Raw genomic sequence first — 22,537 nt, 5'->3', positions numbered from 1 at the left:
CTAGGCAGAGCGTCCTAACAAAGTTACGATGCTATGGTGAAAGTCCTAACAATGTTACGATGCTTTGGAGAGTGTCTGAACGATGTTACGATGCTAGGGAGAGCGTCCTAACAAAGTTACGATGCTATGGTGAGTGTCCTAACAATGTTACGATGCTTTGGGGAGTGTCTGAACGATGTAACGATGCTAGGGAGAGTGTCTGAAGGATGCTACGGTGCTATGGACACTGTCATTAACGATATTACCAAGCTATGGGCAGTTTCATGAAGTATGAGGCGACGGTGGAAATATTCAATGTTACAATGTGATGTTGCGGTGTTGCATTGGCGTATTACATAAAACGCTGTGGCTTCTTAAGAAACCCTACATTTATCTGGGTGTGTGATTGTCGAGTACAGTGATAATGTATATACTAGTACGTGATGTTCTCATCATCGCCTCAGTCACGGCACACAAGTGGACGTTTTTTTCTTTGAAGGATAAAGACTGAATTTCAACAGGGCATACAAATAGGTTTGAAGTATGGTGAGAGCTTGTAACACACACCAACATGTCAAAATCTGTGGTCTAATATTTATTTATATAGACCAACATTTAGTCTCTAAAATATACTTATTTTAATTTATTAATTTACTTATGATAGTATAAACTATATTAAAGTCAATATCTCACTCGAGTGAAATAACCCACTGTGCCGGAACTACTTTCAATATGCCTCAACGACTCTATTCTTTTCAGATAAGAAATAAATCATATTTGAAAAGACAGATATCCGTATATTCTTGTTAGAGTCGACAGATAGGAGCCAAGAGTGAGTGAGTGAGTTTGGGTTTAACGCCGCTTTGAACAGTATTCCAGTTATCACTGCGTTTCAACTGAATGAAGGAAGAAAGCCAGAAGTGATGCAAGTCTCAGATGTTTATCACTTTGGTGAAACCCACAAGCACGGGTATGGTCCTGACAAATCTAGACATAAAAAAATGGCGAACCGGGATTCGAACCAATCAAAGGTTACTGGCGTGCCCAAGGGACGCAACTCTGCATAACGAATTACGGGGCCTAAGACGACTGGGCCACCCGTGTTCCCGGGATAGGAGCCAAGAGAATCTTTCCATTTCCCGAAACTGAAGAATTCTAAGCTTGCCAAAGTTTTTAGACTTTCTTGTGAGTGTTCGGATATTTTTCTGGCGGGATATATATGATAGACTACTGTTTATACAAAGGCTCAGTTCCTTGCGGAGGTGATTGGACAACTTATTCGTTCATAAGTCATCTCACCTATGTTTGGTCATCAACGATCAATCCAACCACCATGCTAGATACCCACAGGTTTGAACCTTTAGGGGCTACTTTGGTTTAACCCAGATTATGTCTGTACCACCCAATAATCTTATTGCTTTTGTCATCGCTCTGAGGTAATTATTGACACAACAGTTATGCAAAACCTCGGAATGTTTCGACACATTTAGTGAATAGTGTGATTATTTCCTCAGTAAGACGGCTATACAGATGCTAAGCCATGGGCCTGAGCCTGGGCCTGAGCCTGAACCCGAGCCACGGGCCTGAGCCTGAGCCTGGGCCTGAGCCATGGGCCTGAGCCTGAGCCTGAGCCTGGGCCTGAGCCACGGGCCTGAGCCGGGGCCTGGGCCTGAGCAACGAGCCTGGGCCTGGGCCTGGGCCTGAACCTGAGACACGGGCCTTAGCTTGGGCCTGAGCCTGAGCCTGAGACACAGGCCTTAGCCTGGGCCTGAGCCTGAGCCTGAGACTCGGGCCTTAGCCTGGGCCTGAGCCTGAGACACGGGCCTTAGCCTGAGCCTGAGCCTGAGACACGGGACTTAGCCTGGGCCTGAGCCTGAGCCTGAGACACGGGCCTTAGCCTGGGCCTGAGCCTGAGTCTGAGACACGGACCTGAGTCTGGGCCTGAGCATTAGGGGCCACGGATAGCCCGAACGTCTAAGGCGCCGCAATTCGCTGTGCAGAGTTAAGTCCCTTGGTCACGGTAGAACCTATGATGGTTGGTTCGAATGCCGGTTCGTTCCGATTATATTTCTCGTTTGTGTAAGACCTGATCACTTCGGGTTTTCCACAAACATAAAGGTGACACACCGCGAAATACTGAAATACTGTTCAGGGCGGCGTTAAACTCAACTCACTGACCCTGAATCATTAAAATCATCTAATTATACATCGTTAATAATAATAATAATCACTCATATATTAAATCGCATCGACGCAGATCTTCAAGGTGAAAAGGGGTATTTGTTAATTTTTGTAAATAATTATGCTTCAATATTAAAAAAGATACGATAAACTGATGTTTCAATCAAAACACTTTATGAAGACCCGTCACCAATCCTTATCGCCAGGCCGGTGAAATTGACGAGTGAGTGTGTGAGTATGGCTTTACGCCGCTTTTAGCAATATTCCAGCAACATCACGGCGGGGGACACCAGAAATGGGCTTCACACATTGTACCCATGTCGGGAATCGAACCCAGGTCTTCGGCGTGACGAGCGAACGCTTTAACCACTAGGCTACCCGACCGCCCCGAGAAATTGACGAGCGTTCAAGATTCAAAATTCTCACGAAATACGCGTTGGGATGGTACAAGATTTTACAGGAATTATACAATATGTGACATGATCGACATGACAGTACAACACTTATTTTCTCCATAAGGGTCCAGTGTGCAACGTGACATCGGCACGTTCATGCGTCATATATTTACAGAGCAGACGTCAACGTAGGATAAGGGCCTCTTGGGAACCACTGGAAATATCATTTTAAAGTTCATGAAAACTTTGATTTATTGTTACGAACATTATCGAACACGTTCCTACAACTGGCAACAAGTAATTTCTTTCTGACACTTGCAAGCGTTGAACGAATTCCCTGTACACCTCTAAACTCGCCCATATTTAACTCATTTTACCGTTTCTTGTACATTAAGTGATGTTAGAAGTATAAAAACATGTATGCTAGTGTTGAACTGAAGACAATATGATTCTCATTTCTCTTCCAATGAAGTTTACGATTTTTAAAGGTTTTCCCATTGATCAGTACCTCAGACCTTGCCGAAACCTGTGGTCGTGGGTTCGAATCCACATAAGCCCTTATTATGTTTTCAGATTTCAGCAACATGCCCGTGCTTGTGGGTTTTAACAACGTGGTTAACAACACAGACCCGCATCAATCCGGGCTTTCCTCCCACAGCAGGGGGCGCGACTTGTTGTAAACTGAGGGGCAAAAGAAAGTGTTCCATGAATTTTGAAATTACTCGATTCTGATTGGTTACCTGTAGATTTAACCGCGCTAAATTTAACATCTGAAACCTCATGCTGCGCGTTCGGTTCCAAATTCAATTTAGCGGGGTTAAATCCACAGGTAACCTTGCTCTACATTGAAAACACAGTATGTTTATCTTCTAAGTGTACCGAACTTATTTTTATGTAGTTGAGAATTGAAAGAACTGTTGTTAATTTTGAGTATGTTTTTTAAGTAATCTGTGGCTTAATTTCGAGAAAAAATAAATTGGTTCAATGAAGAATGGGGTAAGAAATGCATTTGCAACCATATGACCCCAACCGTGTTTGAAACGTAAAATAAATGTCCCGGAAAAAGCAAATTCTTTGATTTTTATCGGCAGTTGTGTCTTGAGAGAAACTATGATTTTAGTTATAAAACCTTTTAAATCAAATTTTCTTTTAAAAATTGAAACCATGTAAAAATATTCTTTAAGTACTGACTAAGTGCAGTTCATTTTTTACTAACATTTTCAATTGAATGCCAAACACTTGATAGAATCAACTACGATATGGTTTCTTTTACATCTCAGTTTAACTGGAATACTGTTTCAAGCGGCGTTAAAATAACTCACGCACTCACTAATTAATTATGCAGATCCTGTAGGTCTTGAGGGACCTTTTTTAGAGGGTGGATATGTTTTTCGGGCACATTCACTTTTTTTCAGTGAAAGGAGAAAATAATTTTTTAAAATGTTCACAACAACTTGTTCAGACACCCATTATGTCCAGTGAATATTGGCGGGGAAAACGTGTGGACAAATATTTTGTTCCAGTATTTAAAATAAAACCCCAGCAAAATGAGAAATTTGTTACTTTGGACTTAAAATCACAATGATACTTTTAAAAACTATTTGCATATATCAATAATTGAATAGATTTAATATGGCACACTGTGATTCAAGCTTATGCCAAAATCACTACGAAGACAGAACCTGTCACAATATTCCATATAACTTTGCTTGATGGTCGAAGTATTGTGTCAAGTTTTCATCGCTTTTTCTGTTATTTCTATATTTTCAGATACCCACATTTGTGACCCCTATACATAGAATGGTGATATCAGTCCTTTGAATGTCATTAACTGCTATCGGGGCTACAACTGATCTTCAGCAACCCATGTTTATCGTCACAGGCGACTAACGGGATCGGGTGGTCAGGCTCGCTGACTTGGTTGATGCATTTCATCGTATCCCAATTGCGTAGATCGATGCTCATGACGTCAATAACTGGATTGTAGGGTCCAGACTCGATTATTTACTGACCGCCGTCACATAGCTGGAATATCGCTGAGTGCGGCGTTAAACAACAAATAAACATTAACTGCTAATTGATACTGACTCTATTCTGAGTGAGTGAGTGAGTGAGTGAGTTGGGTTTTACGCCGTTTTTAACAGTATTCCAGTTATATCACGGCGTGTCAGCTTAATGTGGGAGGAAAGCCCGAAGTGATGCAGGTCTCAGACGTTTACCACTTCGGTGAAACCCACGTGCACGGGTATGGTCCTGACAAACCTAAAACATAATCGGGGCGAACCGGGATTCGAACCCACATTTCATAGGTTACTGGCGTGCCCTAGGGACGCAACTCTGCACAGCGAATCGCGGCGCCTTAGACGAATGGGCCACCCGTGCCCCCACGGACAATAAGTACCCCTGGGGATTGGTTCCAAGTAACCTATGCTGACCGTAAGTACATGGATCGGATAGTCAAACTCGGTGACTTGATTGATTACGTGTTGTCATATCCCGACGGCGGGGGACGTTGCTCATTATATCAATCACTGGTTTGCCCAGCCCTTACTTTTGTACAAGCTGTCGGACATATAGCTGGGCGATACAACAAACAAACAAACAAACAAACAAACAAACAACAGTACTATGCACTTTGCTTAAAAAATCAACAAATGTACAAGCAACAGAACACAAAGGAAGAGTTCAATATTCCCAAATTATATGTATGTTAATTTTCAGAGGTGCTTTACAGTTTGTGGGTTTATTTACCACTTCAGGGATTTGGCTAAATCCACATGAACCGAGTGTTTATATTATACTGTATATCGATTGTCCCAAGGAAAGTTTATCTCGATTGGTTTGTGTGATTGGCCAAGGGAGTGCAATTCGTTGTTCAGAATTGCGATTCTAAACCATGCCATCCCCTGATGGTTTGGTGTCACTCACACCATTAATCAATTTATTAAAACACTACATGGCGACATTAAAACCCAAATACCCGGCGACAGTATAACTACCCCCTACCTGGCGACAGTATAACTACCCCCTACCTGGCGACAGTATTACTACCCCCTACATGGCTACAGTACAACTACCCCCTATCTGGTGACAGTATAACTACCCCCTATCTGGCAACAGTATTACTACCCCCTACCTGGCGACAGTATTACTACCCCCTACCTGGCGACAGTATTACTACCCCCTACATGGCTACAGTACAACTACCCCCTATCTGGTGACAGTATTACTACCCCCTACCTGGCTACAGCACAACTACCCCCTATCTGGCGACATTATAACTACCTCCTATCTGGCGACAGTATAACTACCCCCTACCTGGCGACAGTATGACTACCCCCTACCTGGCGACAGTATAACTACCCCCTATCTGACGACAGTACAACTACCCCCTACCTGGCGACAGTATAACTACCCCCTACATGGCGACAGTACAACTACCCCCTACCTGGCGACAGTATAACTACCCCCTACCTGGCGACAGTATAACTACCCCCTATCTGGCGACAGTATAACTACCCACTACCTGGCGACAGTATAACTACCCACTACCTGGCGACAGTACAACTACCCCCTACCTGGCGACAGTATAACTACCCCCTACCTGGCGACAGTATAACTACCCCCTATCTGGCGACAGTATAACTACCCACTACCTGGCGACAGTATAACTACCCACTACCTGGCGACAGTACAACTACCCCCTACCTGGCGACAGGTCCTCGCCCCTGACCACGGTATAACTCTCTCCCTACCTGGCGAGTCCCTGACTATCGCTTCACTTCCTTCCCCTATACTTATAGCTACTGTCCGTCACCTCTGACCAGCTGATGCCTCCCTCCCCCTCGGCAGCAGCCGACGTCCCCCTCCACCCCCACACCGTTCTCTTCACAACCAATGTACGACGGTTCTCCCACCTCCGTGCAAAGCGTGCTGCTATCAGCCACGCGCGTGATGGGGCGGGATCGTTGTATTTCAGGCTTGTCTCTGGAACTAGACTGGCATTCAACGTGAGGACTCAAAGAGTGCTAAAGTCGGGACATGTTGTAAACTTACTAACTACGGACAATACAACGACGCTTTGAGAGAAATGTATTTACGAGACAGTGAAAATCGAGGTTTTTATTTCCTGCACATTGGTTACCGATCGCCCGTGTTCTAGATCTCCCGCAACCGAGGTAAGTGGGGCTGTGTTTAGCCGAGCCAATAAATATAACACTTCAATTAAACAGTTCTGACAGAAATCGATTTCTTCACATCCAAACTCCTAGCCAATTAAAACTTGATAAAATATACTTTTACGTTAACCTGATCTATTTTTCGAAGTTATGGTTTAACAAAATTGTAATAAAACGGAGATATTGGTAAAACTTTAATAGTACATACGCAGTATATACTATATATGCAGTTAAGGTGGGTACAAGCTGTCTCCATAACTAGTATACGCCTTCATTTGTTCCAGCATCTATCTGTCCGCACTATATTCATACATAGCTTGAAGCCACAGGATTCATACAGACATCGTTAAGCAAACCCCGAGTCGATAGTTTATTGTATTAGGACAATTAATAAACGTCTGATAAAAGTACTGCCTTTCGAAACGTGATCATATCGTGACATCAGCTATCGTTTTGTGTGCATCGAGCGTCGTAGCGCATTACCATGTTGATTTTTATGTATGATCTTTATAACATTATTAACTTGTCAGAGGTTTGGCGAACGGAGCGACCAGGGCCCACACGGTGCGTTCCTTGGGTTCAACTGAGATATGCCTTCAAATTACCGTTATAACAGCTCGTGTTGATAAAAGATCTAGTTGATAGCGCGCTGACTGAAAGAAGATCTGGGTTCGTTTAAACTGTGCTCCTTTAATCAACCTGTGTGTAATATATACGTGGAAAATTGATATTAGAATGCCAAACTAGCATATGTATCGTTTAAAGAATACAAACAATTATGATTTGTAGTATTGTTTTGATGCAATCATTTAACATACGTTTAAGAAATATGATACAAAGTCAAATGAGGAGGAATAAAAACCATGAATCATACTTAATAACTACGCATCGAGATAGATAATTATGAATGTGAAAAGAGCTGAATGATATATCGCAATTTTAAGTTTTATGTTTTGGAAATATATATGTGTGGTTATAGAATATGAATGTTGAATTGTATATAAATATACAATGTATATTTAGATAAGTACAGTTAGGTGATGGTGAAATCTGGCGCTTGTGTTTCATGTTCTACGATGTTGGATATAGCATCTGGAGTAGAGCCTCAGTTTGTGTGAGTATTTAGCGCATCCTCTCGGTGTCAGGGTAGAATCATGCACTTATACCCAGCCCCCACTGTTTGGGTGAGCGAAAGCTGTTTAAGGCCTGTAAGTTACCGAGGCAGGTCAAGGCAAACCGGTGGTTAATAGAATAAGTAAAGGCACACGCTAACAGGATACGATGACAAACATTGCGTCACACATTATGACCATCCCATGTTTTGTCAGCTCTTTCATGTTATGAGACGTATTGGTTATAGCGTTCGCTGGTTACGTGGGGTTCGAATCCACATGTGGTATACGTATGGAGCTCGTTTCTTTTGAATGTTGACGTGATAACACTGGAATATTGATACGAGAGCCGTAAAAGCATACTCACTCACTCACTGTTACGCGACTCATTGAGCGAGCGCAGAGCCTCTATTATTCCCAGAAGCTCTGTGCTATCTAGCCACATCTGGAATCGATATGCTATGTTGAGACTAAACAATGCTTTTATTAGTGCCCCTTGCACACATTTAATTGTGATTACGGTAACATTGATTACTATATAACCTAGAGAATCACCTGTGCTGTTAAATCATGAAATCGAGTCACGATTTTAAGAAATTTTTGACTAGTCGATATAAACATTGATAGGAAAGACGCGAGACGAAATATGACACTATTCGTCATGGAAATTCGGGTAAAACGCTTATCAATGAATAATCTGTAATTTGCTGAAGAGACCTGGTTCTGTGTGGTGAGTGAGTGAGTTGAACAGGTCCATCACGGCGTCTCAGCGTGATGTAGGGGGATTAACTGAAGTGATGCAGGTGTTCGAAGTTTAGAACAGTGTCTTTACACTACCGCATGTTGTAGTATTTGGAGTAGTAATTGCAGCAATTATGATTAGCATGGCGGGTTTTCTCGCTGAGAGTTTTACATATTCCAAAATGAAAATTATTCATGTATTCCCATTTCTATTATTTACAATTTTGACTTCGTAGACATCGAATCTTAGATCTGCAAATGACAGAGAGAGAGAGAGATGTTGTTTCCCACACCGTTGCACAATATAATCGTTAACCTATTTCATCAGTGCAAGTCATTACAGTGATCTGTCATTAGGCGCCTTACCTGAGCTCATCTGCTGGACCAGTGATTGCCAATAATCCCCCACCCTCGACACTGACCTCAAATCACGGCCTCCAATGAGGCATCGATGCATTGTATGATGAATGGTTATGAAATGTACCCTATACGTACTGAACTGTTTTCACCGAGAGAGTTATCCTATTTACGAAGCCAATGAATATATGATGCTTTCTTTCATCCGATGCTATTTTCTAGTTTGTTTGCATCGGGTTATAATAAGCTGTACATTGTGAAGCGCAGGTCCCCATGTTCTGACAGATAGCTTTAACAGTCGCAACTATTGGTTTAAAGTGTCATAAACTGCCTGGAGAAAGAAATTATACATTTGAAATTCAAAACGTACACAAAAATAACAAACGTTACTTGCTCGAAAGCAGTCGCCAAGAAACTGTTAACTTAAGGTCCAAAACTCAATTGTGACGCCAGTATCAAATACACCAGCATCAAATAACCTTGTCCTGTTTATGTCATTTGTAGCCACCATCAAACATGGATGTAGACTTTCTTTTACCCAGCTGTTTAGTTTTGTAAATGTAGTCAAAACTGTTCAACTAATTAAAGTTGCTCCTGTTAAAAAAAGGTATAATTATTATGAAATTATGTTTTTGTATTTGGCTGAATAATTAGTAACAAACGTGTTTTCCGTTGGTTCGGTGCCACGAAACACGCGCTGAATGAACATACCTTTGCTTCCATTCTCCATCTTTGGCATGAGGTGGGCGTGACGTCACGAGCTAGGAATTTACGTACTCTAGCGAAACAACCGGAAGCGGTTAAGAGACGAGCATTTTCTTTTTTATGTCTAAACGTTCCTAAGCACTTAAGACCAAACATTTACCGAAACGAAAACAGAATCGTTAATTCAATGAAGATTGTTCATAGATATAAGATATCTTTATTAAAAAGAAAAAAAAATATGATAAAAAAATGTAAAAATAACCTTACATGATCGCGTTGCAGTGAGAAGGGGAAATGTAAAAGAAAGATAAGTAGACTGTAAGCGTTTAGTGAAGTTATGCCGACACGAGATACTTTGCGTTACCTCACCGTACATATTTGAATTAAAATACAATCCAGTTATGATTGTCTTGTACAGGTACGGTAATTCAAAGCTATGCACTGGTAGATGTGGTAGAGCGGGCGCTGTAAAGAGGTACAGTTTGAATATCACATGTTTGTTATTGTTTTGTTGTTTAACGCCGCACGTAGCAATCTTCGAGCTGCACGACCTGTAAATAGTCTTTAGATTGATATTGTGACCAAGGACCCACGTTTTCTGGGCACACGCCATCAACCAAGTCACGACCACCCGATCCAACGTATATCCCCGGGGACCAATTCTAACCTGGAATACCCAAGAGGGAATATTCCACGTGAAGAGAATCATCGGTCGGTATTCTATCCCTGACCCTTTTCCTTGGTACCGAGGGGCGGTCGGGTAGCCTATTGGTTAAAGCGTTCGCTCGTTACGTTGAAGACCTTGGTTCGATTCCCGACATGGGTACAATGTGTGAAGCCCATTTCTGGTGTCCCCCGCCGTGATATTGCTGGAATATTGCTAAAGGCGGCGTAAAACCATAGTCTCACTATCTTAGTGCCGGTGGGTGGTAAAGGCGAGCCCCAAAGATTTTTTTATAGGGCTGTCAATGAATTTTGCTTCTAACTTTACGCGTTGTAAACGTTGGATCCCCTTCACTATCTCAACCCGTCCTTGATTGGACCGTTTTCGTGAAAATACGCTGTTTAAATCAGGGACGATTTTTAACAGTAGAGTTTATTACGGAAAATGTAATTTGGTCTTTCTTCATTAATTGTTAGATATGTCGGGAACCTAGCATTGCCCGTGACAGTGCATGGTGTTTCAATAATGCGATGAGCGTTACGACACTATCTGTATAATATCCTGTGTGGTTAAGCTCGGTACGGATGCCACATAAACAGGACCCGTGAAAGTTTTAAAGAGACTGCACAGCCATGTACCTGTTCTGTTTAACTTAAAGCAGTTGTACATAATGTGTCTAAATAAGATTAGCATCGGCATTCTGAAATAAGGAGTATAGTGAAGATCCAAATAGAACCTTTTTTCGCAAATACACCATGTTTCCACAGGAACCCCATTTGAAAACGGAAGTTACCAAATAATACTGACAACACAATTCTGATGTATTCGATGTCACCTGGTACTAAAAGGTACCACACCTACAGTGTATCACCGCATAACGGCCGGCTTGTGATGTGGATCAGATAGAACAACGTGTGACCTTGGTGAAGGTCAACGTTGCCGGACGGCGTTGACCGTTGCGCATGCACATTCAGGTACTGGGTTGCCTGGCCCAGGTTCGATTTATGACTGCGGCGTATCACAAGGTTCCGTTTCCCAAGCGCGTGGTATCCTAAATGATGTTCAGTGACCAATTCGTATAAGTTTCACCCCTGTTTTCCCCTATGCGTCCAAAATCCGACAGATGGTTGAGACCGCTTTTGTCTGACGTGGACGTTCTATAGTCATCTGGGTGTGAGAATTAGCACTGAAGTATTGCCTATGTCTTGAACCTAATGTCCTCCCGGGCACGTTAAACATTATACGCCAAAAGAGCTTCGTTACCCTAAAATAATGTAAGTAACACCGTTGTAGTGACGAAGTTGGTTAGTTACTTTAGTCGTTTTTTTTGGTCATAATGATGGCGGTCGTATGTGATTAGTCAGTCACGCAACAGGGTGATATTGTTGGCGGTTTCACATACCGGGAAAGTAGATTGTATATTAAACCATCTTCTTTGCTTCCATCATATTATCTCTGAACGCGAACACACAGTACATTAGACGTTTATAAGTAAATGTTATAATACAACAACTGTTTATCAAACAGTTGCCGCGACGTATTGTTATTCGCGATCAATATTGGCGGCATGCCGGAGTGGTGCGGTAGCGGCAGTATCTTGACTTCTGTGAGTACAGGATTGTTCGTGATGGTAACAATAGCATGAGACCATGGCCAGTAAAGAATTGTTCATGATATTACCACATTACTTTTGTTGGTACTGTATCGTTCATGCTGACAACATTCAGTTTTCTTGTAAATACAGCCTTTATTCGTGATGATAATAATACATGCACTGATGGTGCAGATTTTGTACTACTACTACTACTACTACTACTACTACTACTACTACTACTACTACTACTACTACTACTACTACTAATAATAATAATAAAACGAGCCAAGGATGTGGGACAAAATCTCAATGGCGGTGTTGATTTTGTTGATGGTTCTGTACTGCTGGACGGTACAGAAATGAGTGTCAACCAAGCAAAGTGCCATATCAAGTCGGCCCAGACTCAGTTTTTAAAGGAGAGGCTATCTGAACGACCACTGCATCGAGTTTGTGCGCAGTGTGTTGAGAAGATAAGCAATCCTGCAGAGTCCTTCGCTTGGATGAAGCCATCTGGCCTGAAAAGTGAAACAGAAGGCTTTCTGCTCAGGACCAGTCACTTCCCACTCGAAACCGCCAATTTGTGATTTTGCATCAAAATGTAAATATGAAATGTAGATTATGTAATGAATTTAATGAGACTGTCCAACACATTGTCAGTGGATGCCCAGCGTTGGCACAAACACATCTTAAACGACATGATTATTACCGTCTTCGCCATGCTTGTGGTTTTGACACGTAGGTCCACCCATGGTACCAACTGGAATATGTAGAGGGCGTCATGGAAAATGATAAATACAAATGTTTTTGGCATAGGGCCGTATACAGCCTCAGACGCATCCAGGCCAACTAACCTGATCTTGTCCAATGAAATCATTTATGATGTTGAATTTTCTGTCCCTTTTGACACTAATGTGATTGACAAGATTCAGGAAAAACATGGCAAATATGCGGACCTCGCTTTCGAAATGTCACGCTGGCATCCCAAGTACCAAGTTGTCCGTCTCCCCACTGTTCATATCCTATAATTCTTGTTAGTAAAGTATCGTTCATAATTGTAGCACATCCTTTAAATTGTAAGAAAGCATCTTTCATAAAAGTGACACATCCTTTAAGTTGCCAGTAAAGTATGTTCATAAAAGTGACACATCCTTTGAGTTGTTAGAAAAGTATCGTTCATAAAAGTGACACATCCTTTGAGTTGTTAGAAAAGGATCGTTCATAAAAGTGACACATCCTTTGAGTTGTTAGAAAAGGATCGTTCATAAAAGTGACACATCCTTTAAGTTGTTAGAAAACGATCGTTCATAAAAGTGACACATCATTTAAGTTGTTATTAAAGTGTCGTCCATAAAAGTGACACACCCTTTAAGTTGTCAGTAAAGTATCGTTCATAAAAGCGACACATCTTTTAAGTTGTTAGAAAAGTATCGTTCATAAAAGTGACACATCCTTTAAGTTGTCAGTAAAGTATGGTTCATTAAAGTAACACAATTTTTAAGTTCATAAAAGTGACACATTCCTCATTGTTGCTAGTATAGTAGGTATCATCATAGTAACACTGCTTTTATTGTCAGCACACTATTGTTCATGATAGTAATACATTCTTTATTGCAGTTATTAAAATATTGTTTACAATAGTAACATCCCATATCGTCGGCAAAGTATTGTTCGTGATATAGAACATTTTCTTTATTGTTGATATCATGAGCATCGATCCACGCAAATGGGATTCGATGAATGCATCAACCAAGTCAGTGAGCCTGACCACCCGATCCCGTTAGTCGCCTCTTACGACAAGCATAGTCGCTTTTTAGGACAAGCATGGGTTGCTGAAGACCTATTCTACCCCGGAATCTTCGCGGGTCGTGTTGTTGTTAGTAAAGTATCGTTTCATAATGAGAACAATGTGTTTACAAAACTGATATCTTGATCTTGATAACTATTTTGGAAAGTACCATATGTCCCCTTGTTTCCCGGTTAACAATTGACTTGCCTTTGCATGTGTTTATGACGGGTGCAATCGGTGGGTCAAGATAAGCTCACGTTTTTGCTAACATCTAGTATCAAGTATCATCACTATTTTATAGTGATTCAAAAACACATGTTATGTTGTAAACACTATGTTATTGTTGGAATCGTACCTTTGGTTTTGTCGATTTGATTACCCTCGTTAAAACAGCATTGTTCATAAAAATATATATATTTAAAACAAACATAAGGAGTAATCATATATTGTCAGTAAAGCACTGTAAAAAACACCAAATGAGTTATGCGTAAAGTTTAGTCTTCTTGTTTGTCAACGCCGCACTCAGCAATACTCGAGATATGTGGCGGCGGTTAAAGCATGTTAATTTATACCAACAGTTGTTCTTCAATTACCAGCGAAGACAGTTTAATCATGCAGATACGTACTCTTCGAAAGATAGTTAAGCCGTTCCAATCAGATCAAGAGTGAACCTTCTATTACTGTTTGAGCTCTTCTCATAATAGTAATTCTATAATATTACAGTTCTGATTTTCATATAAATAGTGATTCTTCTGTCATTAGTAAAGCATCACTCGTCCATCTGAGGCTGTTGCTAGTACACTACTGTGAATTTCAGTATGTGACCTGGGTACGACATACATATAACTACGGTTATAACGAACTCAAATGGACCACTAATTTTAGTTCGTTATAGCCGTAGTTCGTTATAAGCATATATACAACATCTATACAGCAAATGGCCGGGACCAAAAATAAAGTTCGTATTATCCGTCAGTTCGTTATAAGCGTGTTCGTTATAAACGTATTTTACTGTATACAGCCCGCATCGAGACCACCCGTTGGGATTGCAGGTATAAATATATGTCTCCAGCAACCCAGTCGTGTCGAAATACGCGACAAGATGAATCGTGTGGTCAGTCTCGCTGACTTGGTTGATGCATGTCATCGTGTCCCAATTGTGTAGCTTGATGCTCGAAATGTCAATCACTGGATTGTCTGTTCCAGACTCGTTTATTTACTGGAATATAGCTGAGTGCGACGTCAAACAACAAACAAACAAACAAACGCATCGAGGTCATTATGCTGCTTTGTAGTTGTTAAAGAGGTCACGAATGTCTTTGTGGTTTGAGGCTTTGCGTCTCGCTGTGCAGAGTAATGTGCCCTTGTTTCTAGTTCGAATCCCAGATTCAAACCGCATACGATCCTTTATATGTCGGCACCAAGCCCTTGTTTGTGGATTTCACCAAAGTGATAAACGTCTACCACTTCAACACCACCACCACCATCATCATCATCATCATCAATCATATAGGGGACATTCTGTAGAAGGATACGGTAGAGTAGCTTCGTGGTTCGCTCTTCACGCCTAGCATAGGGTTCTATGCTATATGCGAGTGTGGGGACCATATCTGGTGCCACAAGCCATGATATTGGTGGATATTGCTAAATGGCAGGATACAACCCGACTCCCTCACTAAGACTGTCCAAGGTTAATTTGTCCAAGCATGAATTCACTCACTCACTCGTGAACACCCTGTGACATCACTATTTAATTGTGAATCATAAACACGTGCTCACGATATAGTCGTAATCGTCCAATATGGTCTGCATTTCAGCAGATATTTCTTTGAGTGAGTGAGTATGGTTTTACGCCGCTTTTAGCAATATTCCAGCAATATCACGGCGGGGGACAGAAATGGGAAATGGAATCGAACCCGGGTCTTCGGCGTGACGAGCGAACGCTTTAACCACCAGGCTACCCGACCGCCCCAGATTTCTTGTGAAAATGGAAACTAGGGTTTTGTCGTTTGTATTTACTCGTAATAATGAGAGAATGTCAAGCGTACTTTAGTGCAGCATACTCCCCGTGGTGGTTGTATTCATCTCCCTTCGTGACCAGAATCTGTGATGTCAATCGATAGTGCCTGCCGTCAAGGCTTTTCTATAGCTCCATGTGACGTCCATCACTCACTCACTCCTCAATGTCGACGTCTTTGTTTTATCGTTTCTGAGTTATGGGGATGATTTCAACTACCTGTAGAAGCCGAACAGAATCCTAAGTGTCTGTCATCCTCCTTTGATGAAGGAGGCTCTTGGCCCCTTTGATGAAGAAGGCTTTGTTACAAATGTTATAAACATATGTATAGGGTTTAAACGTTATCTCTACTGACAGTACGCCAGTCTTTGTCTTCGCCCCCAGGTGGAAAAGGGATCATTCTCCATGGGATGTGGTGGTTCTATTGTTAAGTCGTAACACAGCAGAACTGCTCACATTTTTATCTAATTTTGCAGCGTTTACGAATATGTTTACTGTTGTTAGGAATACACATCGGCTTGGGTTGTCCGTGATTGTATCGTTATAAAGACTGTGTTACTATTTCTGTGGAATCATACAATGTCTGTGGTTACTACTTAACGCCGTAACGATCTGGGTGGCAAAAGGTTGGCTTCAATTGGTTGTGTGACTATTTTCATAGCGGTATTTGTCACTATTTCTGTAATGCGTTTGGTGGCAACCGTTGGTATTTTCAATTAATCATGATCATGTGTTTCACAATTGTCACACAACGATTTGCTTTACAGTTGGACATAGCTCTTTAAGTTGCAACAATTATGCATGGACGCATATCGATAACTTTTGTCGTATACCTAAGCAGAAGTTAATGAATAGCGTTTGTGCTCAGCGTTGGGCATATTGTGTTGCTATCGCTACCCAATGACGCAAAGACGGGCGTTGCTATGCGACAGCATTATGATGCCAATCATTTGACGGACTGTTTGTATTTTTATTTTGGCTATGTGTGATCGGCTAATGATATTGTAGGTTTAAGCACCAGATGTGTCCATCGTAGCTCCTCTCGTGACTCAGCAATGTGATCGGAATATATTAATGACCATTGATAAGGCGATCTCGCAGGATGCAGTGTTTGAGTAATCTTGACCAGGTTGGTAATCTTATCAAACACTGTCTGCGTTTCAATTCCTGATACCGATAAGCTTGCCTCAATTACTCCCGATCTGTTAGCAGAAAAAATAATCAAATCAATCTATTCAGCAACCAGATGGAACATTTCTAGGACATTTACTGATCTATACCAGCACTTTGAAACATCACTTCACCTATGTACCATGAAGGCGCGGGTGGGCGTTTGATTTTTGTATGACAATCGTGTAAGGTACTTTTAAAGTATGTTTTCAATAGTGTATCTGATTGGTACAGATCACATTCGTGTTTGCTGTGGCTAACACAAGCGCGTTGATATCCCCTATTATTCAATACTGCTTTAGCTGCCGCCGCTCCCGTACTAAGTAGAACAGGCACGTCATAGAACAGCTGCCGTCATGGGAGTCGGGGAATCCCGCTGTGATTTGATAACCGGCCGTAACTTGGCCATCGGACAGCGATGCCACCAATTATCACTTGCAACGACTCATTAACTCAAGTTGTGAAGATATTAGGTAATTGATTTGCACTAAGCTTTAACAGTGATTATGCGTGTGTTGAAAAAGCGCCGGTATGTTTGCAGGTAATACGTACAGCGGGTAATTTCCATTAATTCCCATGTAATGGTAACGAATATTCCGCTCGTAATAGAACAGGAAATATGGGATTATATTGTTGATTATTCTTGGTATATATCTGATATGAATCCGGATTTATGACAATGTCATTCAGTTGGATGACGATTTAATACCTCCAGTCAATGACTTCTCATTTAATACTAGACTAAGCAGAGCAGGCGTTACACAATAAACAAACAGGAAAACAAACAAACATTTTGGTACGAATATGGGCTAGTGGATTTAAGGAGTAAAATACCAACAATTTGAATGAGTGAGAGAGTGTGGCTTTACACCACTTTTACCGTTAATTTGGAATAGAATTAAACTGTGTTGATATGTGTGTCCTACACAAAATGAAGTAGGTGGTGTGTCCATGCGTGCATGGGTGTAACATTTCACCCAAGTTTTGGAGGGGGGAAGCGGGCCCGCTAAAACCACTACCTTACTGTCTCGATTACCGACGCAAAGAGGTTTAACATTATAATCCTGAATTTTTTTTATGAGCACATCTGTTTACATATATACTGATGGAGATAATAAGGGAACGGAACTAGAGGGTCGATAACAAGATATTAACATTTGACAAAGTGCTGAAAACAAACCCGCTACTGGCATTTTTCAAAATAACTTATTTTATTTATATGCCGCATTCTTTCATATGCTAATGGAAATGGGTGTGTACCTTATATTTATTAAACACATTTTGTTGTTGCAAGATTGACAAGTGTTCCCTTATTTTTGTCTTTCAGGATATGTTTGGTTAGGTTTCTGACCATAATAACAATGTATTTTGGACTTTCTGTCTGTATCAATGTATGCAAGATATAAGACAGTCCGTCTATTTTCATCTGACAACGTGTGTAAATCAAATCTCATTCTATTCTCACGATGTCTACTAAAAATGCGTTATAAGGGATTATACCATGATGAAATAAGACATTTCTTTTAAAAGATCAAGGGAAGTATCTCCCCCCGCGCCCCCAATATATTCGCTGTCGCTAAAACCGTTTTCGTCCCCTAGCCCTTAGCTGGCTGTGGGCGTTGCCATCCGCCCGGTGACCGCACAACGCCCGCAATGACGTAACATCTTAGATATGTCAGGGCAAATGCTCACACAGCAGCACTTGCCTTCCATCGTTCGGCTTTACATGACTCCGGCCAACGTGCGCCCCGATCAGTGTTAATAGTTGGCAAATTAATGTTTGTAATCTCTCGTATACCCTTTCTTGCCTGCGGGGGTTTGTCCAACTTCCCCTGTATTGATTGCAAAACGGCAATTAATAAGGCCTCATATGTTGTTAGGTGCTCAAGAGATTCGTGAGGTGACCCGTTCAGGAGGATTTGCAGACATCGACAAACGTGAAGTGTCAAAGAGTCATTGCAACATTTTAGAATAAAAGTTTCCGAAGTTTTCGTCTTGTTCTTGTTCTTTGTTGTGTGTTTTCACTGTTCATGGCTTTTTGAAGGATTTATTTTTCCCCTGTTCGCCGAAAGTTTGTCAGTTGTCAATCAGGAGATATGGTTTCGATCCTTTTTAGAATATCAGTTTTCGAAGTTTTTAGTTGTTCGGTTTTGTACACACAATTAGTCATTTCCCTCCATTTTCTACTGCATTTTAAAGGATTTATTTTCCATTGTTAACCCGAAGTTTGTCTCTTGTCAATCCGCATGTATGGTTAGTATTACTTCATATATATGTTTTCTCCTTATTTGTCGTTCTCCACAACGTATTTGGCCCTCTATTGTTAACACGGCGTACAATCCTCATTTCCTCTTGTAAGTCCCTTTCACTGCACCATGGTAGTTTGTTGAGGTATATTTCAAAGGTGATATCAGTAACTTTATGATGTCTTCAAGCTGTGGCCACACGTGAGACGTGTTCACGATTGAAGTGTCTTGTCTACGTAACGATGCAACATCATACCGAAATATTCGCGATGCTCCGATCCTGGATTCGAATCCAAGATTTGCCCGATTATGATCCTTGTTTTGTAAGCACCATACCCGTGTCAGTGACTGAATCACTTCGCCCTTTCCCCCAACTCCCAGGAGACACTCGTGACATAACTGACTATATTTTTAAACGCTGCGTTTAATTCAGCGCAAGAACTCGTAATAAAAAGTACTGAACATGTCCAAGTTCCCGATGAACCGTTTTATTTCTGACACCAGACAACATCCTGAAAGAATGCGCGGATTGTTTATAGGTTTTGTATTTCGATTAAAGTTTCTAAACGTCTGATGAAATAGGAATAAAATGTTCGACTTTTGTTATATTTCCTGAAATAACTGAAATATTGTCTGTCCACATCATCGTAAACCGAACCCACCTACTCACTGTAATTCTTGCTCATCCTACTAAACCCACTGACGAGTAAGTGTACTCCGGCACTTTGGCGTCAAGTAGTTTGGCTCAAATATCGCAATAGTGACTCAACTATAATTGCCCTAGTGACTTAACTATGGCAGTAGTGACTCAACTATTGTAGTAGTGACTCGTTTAACTATTGCAGTAGTGAATCAACTATTGTAGTAGTGACTTACATATTGCTGTAGTGACTCAACTATTGCAGTAGTGATTCAACTAATGTAGTAGGGATTCAACTATTGCAGTAGTGACTCAACTATGGCAGTAGTGACTCAACTATTGCAGTAGTGACTCGTTTAAGTATTGCAGTAGTGAATCAACTATTGTAGTAGTGACTTACATATTGCAGTAGTGACTCAACTATTGCAGTAGTGATTCAACTAATGTAGTAGGGATTCAACTATTGCAGTAGTGACTCGTTTAAGTATTGCAGTAGCGAATCAACTATTGTAGTAGTGACTTACATATTGCAGTAGTGACTCGTTTAAGTATTGCAGTAGTGAATCAACTTTTGTAGAAGTGACTTACATATTGCAGTAGTGACTCGTTTAACTATTGCAGTAGTGAATCAACTATTGTAGGAGTGACTCACATATTGCAGTAGTGACTCAGCTATTGCAGAAGTGACTCACATTTTGCAGTAGTGACTTACATATTGCAGTAGTGACTTACATTTTGCAGTAGCGACTTACATATTGCAGTAGAGACTCAACTATTAAAGTTGTAACTCAACTATTGCAGTAGTGACTTACATATTGCATTAGTGACTCAACTATTGCAATAGTGACTTACATTTTGTAGTAGTGACTTACATATTGCAGTAGAGACTCAACTATTAAAGTTGTGACTCAACTATTGCAGTAGCGACTTACATATTGCAGTAGTGACTCAACTATTGCAGTAGTGATTCAACTATTGCTGTATAGACTCAACTATTGCAATAGTGACTCAACTGTTGCAGTAGTGATTCAATTATTGCAGTAGTGACTCAATTATTGCAGTTTTATCTCAACCTTTGCTGTAGTTGCTCAACTATAGCAACAGTGGCTCTAAACCGTCGGGCAGAAGAAACAATACACTTGAAACCGGATGTGACCAAAAGACTTCAAGCGTTACTAGTCTGTAAACAGTCGCTTATTGAGAGATATGCATCGATGATGCATGTTGTATCGCCTGTGGTATCTTCATCTCCATCGAATAACCATTTGGTAACTTCTTTTAGTGGCATTTTGAACCATTTTTTGGTCTGTTATATTTTTAGCTTACATCAAACAAACATGGATGTATCCTTTCTTTTGCCCGGCAGTTTACCTGTTCGTATGGTGTGCAAAGTCGACAAGGAACATACTCATTTCTAGCTTTTTTGATACATCTTAGCTGTTTTTCTTTGGTAGGCCCGCTACCGCAAACGTTCAAATGCCCACAGCATTCCCCCTGAGTTTCTCACCTAGACAACGCATATGGTAGAAGAAGCGAAGATCATGAATCATGGCAGTCAGATGCCCGACGTTGATTATAACATCTTTATGAAGCCGTTGACACGATCACTCGCTTGTTCGTAATAACTTATCTTTCGCTCAGTATCTTGACGCGATATCCATTACTGCAACTGTACGAGTGTAGCCAGTTGTGTTCGTTTCGTTTCTCAGTATTTTAGAAATCAAATACACTTCTTTGATTTACAAAAATATAAATAGCCATGCTGAGTTGGGTCTTTGATAGGCTTATCCTGTCTTTAATTCACAGATATAATATGTCATTTCTACGAATCGGATAATCAGCAGAATTAACTATTAAGAAACAGCACCTAAACGATAAGCCCTTCTCTCGTGTAAATCAGCTGATAAGTCCGTTTGTGACAGATTGTGAAAACAGATCAGGCAGGTTGGATGATTCTACACGTAATTCACGTGCGCCTTCGTCTTACCGGACGTGAGTGAAGTGTGGCACCTCGCGCACTCTCTGCGACGATAGAGACACGGGAGGGGCACGGATTTACACATGAAGGCCTGTTTCTATCATTGCTCTACAAAATGAGGCTCCAGGGCCCACTTGCACAAAGCGATCTTAGCGCTACAACTATTGTAAGCCTATGTTAAAGTATGGGAGTTACGATCATCTTAGCTCTAAGGGCGCTTTGTGCAGGTGGGCCCAGATGGGTCAGTGTCCTGTGAGGCTCACTATATTATTCAATCTAAACGGTAGTCTGCGTGTAATGTACACCGTGGTGTTTTTTCTTAAGAGATCTTTTGTGTCTTAATAGGCTCTTTAACAGGATTGAAACATTTTTTCGTAAATTGATATACGCGCCCAATATAAAATGCGGAAACTTGAGATGTTTGAAAGGAATAACAGGCGAATCGTGTTTAACGTCAAAGTAAGCAATATTCAAACTCCATCGCGTCGATACGAAGACAAGAATCAGGTAAGTCTTATTTGAGAGAACTGAGATCTTACCATGTAAATAGATTTTGATGTCACTTTAAGATATCATGGTAAGGAGATGTGGTTTAATGAGACGTTTGAGACTGGGGCCACTTGCACAAAGCGATCTTAGCGCTACAACTATTGTAAGTCTATAATTAAGTAAGGGAGTTACGATCATCTTAGCACTAAGATCGCTTTGTGCAAGTGGGCCCTGGTGAGTGAGTGAATCAGAAGTAATGCAGTTATATTAAGGCCGCATGCACATAATAGGAAAGTCAGGAAAAG

At 41.1% G+C, this 22,537-nt stretch overlaps 1 protein-coding gene across 1 annotated transcript in view; it reads left to right on the top strand.

Annotated features, from left to right (window-relative positions):
• Nucleotides 1-6,510: 6,510 nt before the first annotated feature.
• The window catches only part of LOC139462004 (uncharacterized), a 69,165-nt gene continuing 53,138 nt past the window's right edge, over nucleotides 6,511-22,537 (top strand). Inside the window, exon 1 of the mRNA XM_071243499.1 lies at nucleotides 6,511-6,733. The gene's annotated coding sequence lies outside the window, so the exon portion shown is untranslated. The remainder of the gene's footprint in view (nucleotides 6,734-22,537) is intronic.

Source organism: Haliotis cracherodii, unplaced genomic scaffold (assembly GCF_022045235.1).
Source record: "Haliotis cracherodii isolate W230 unplaced genomic scaffold, xgHalCrac1.p SCAF_15, whole genome shotgun sequence".
In the NCBI taxonomy this organism is placed as follows: domain Eukaryota; kingdom Metazoa; phylum Mollusca; class Gastropoda; order Lepetellida; family Haliotidae; genus Haliotis; species Haliotis cracherodii.
The sequence above is the reverse complement of the archived record's forward strand: the minus strand, read 5'-3'. Positions and strand labels throughout refer to the sequence as shown.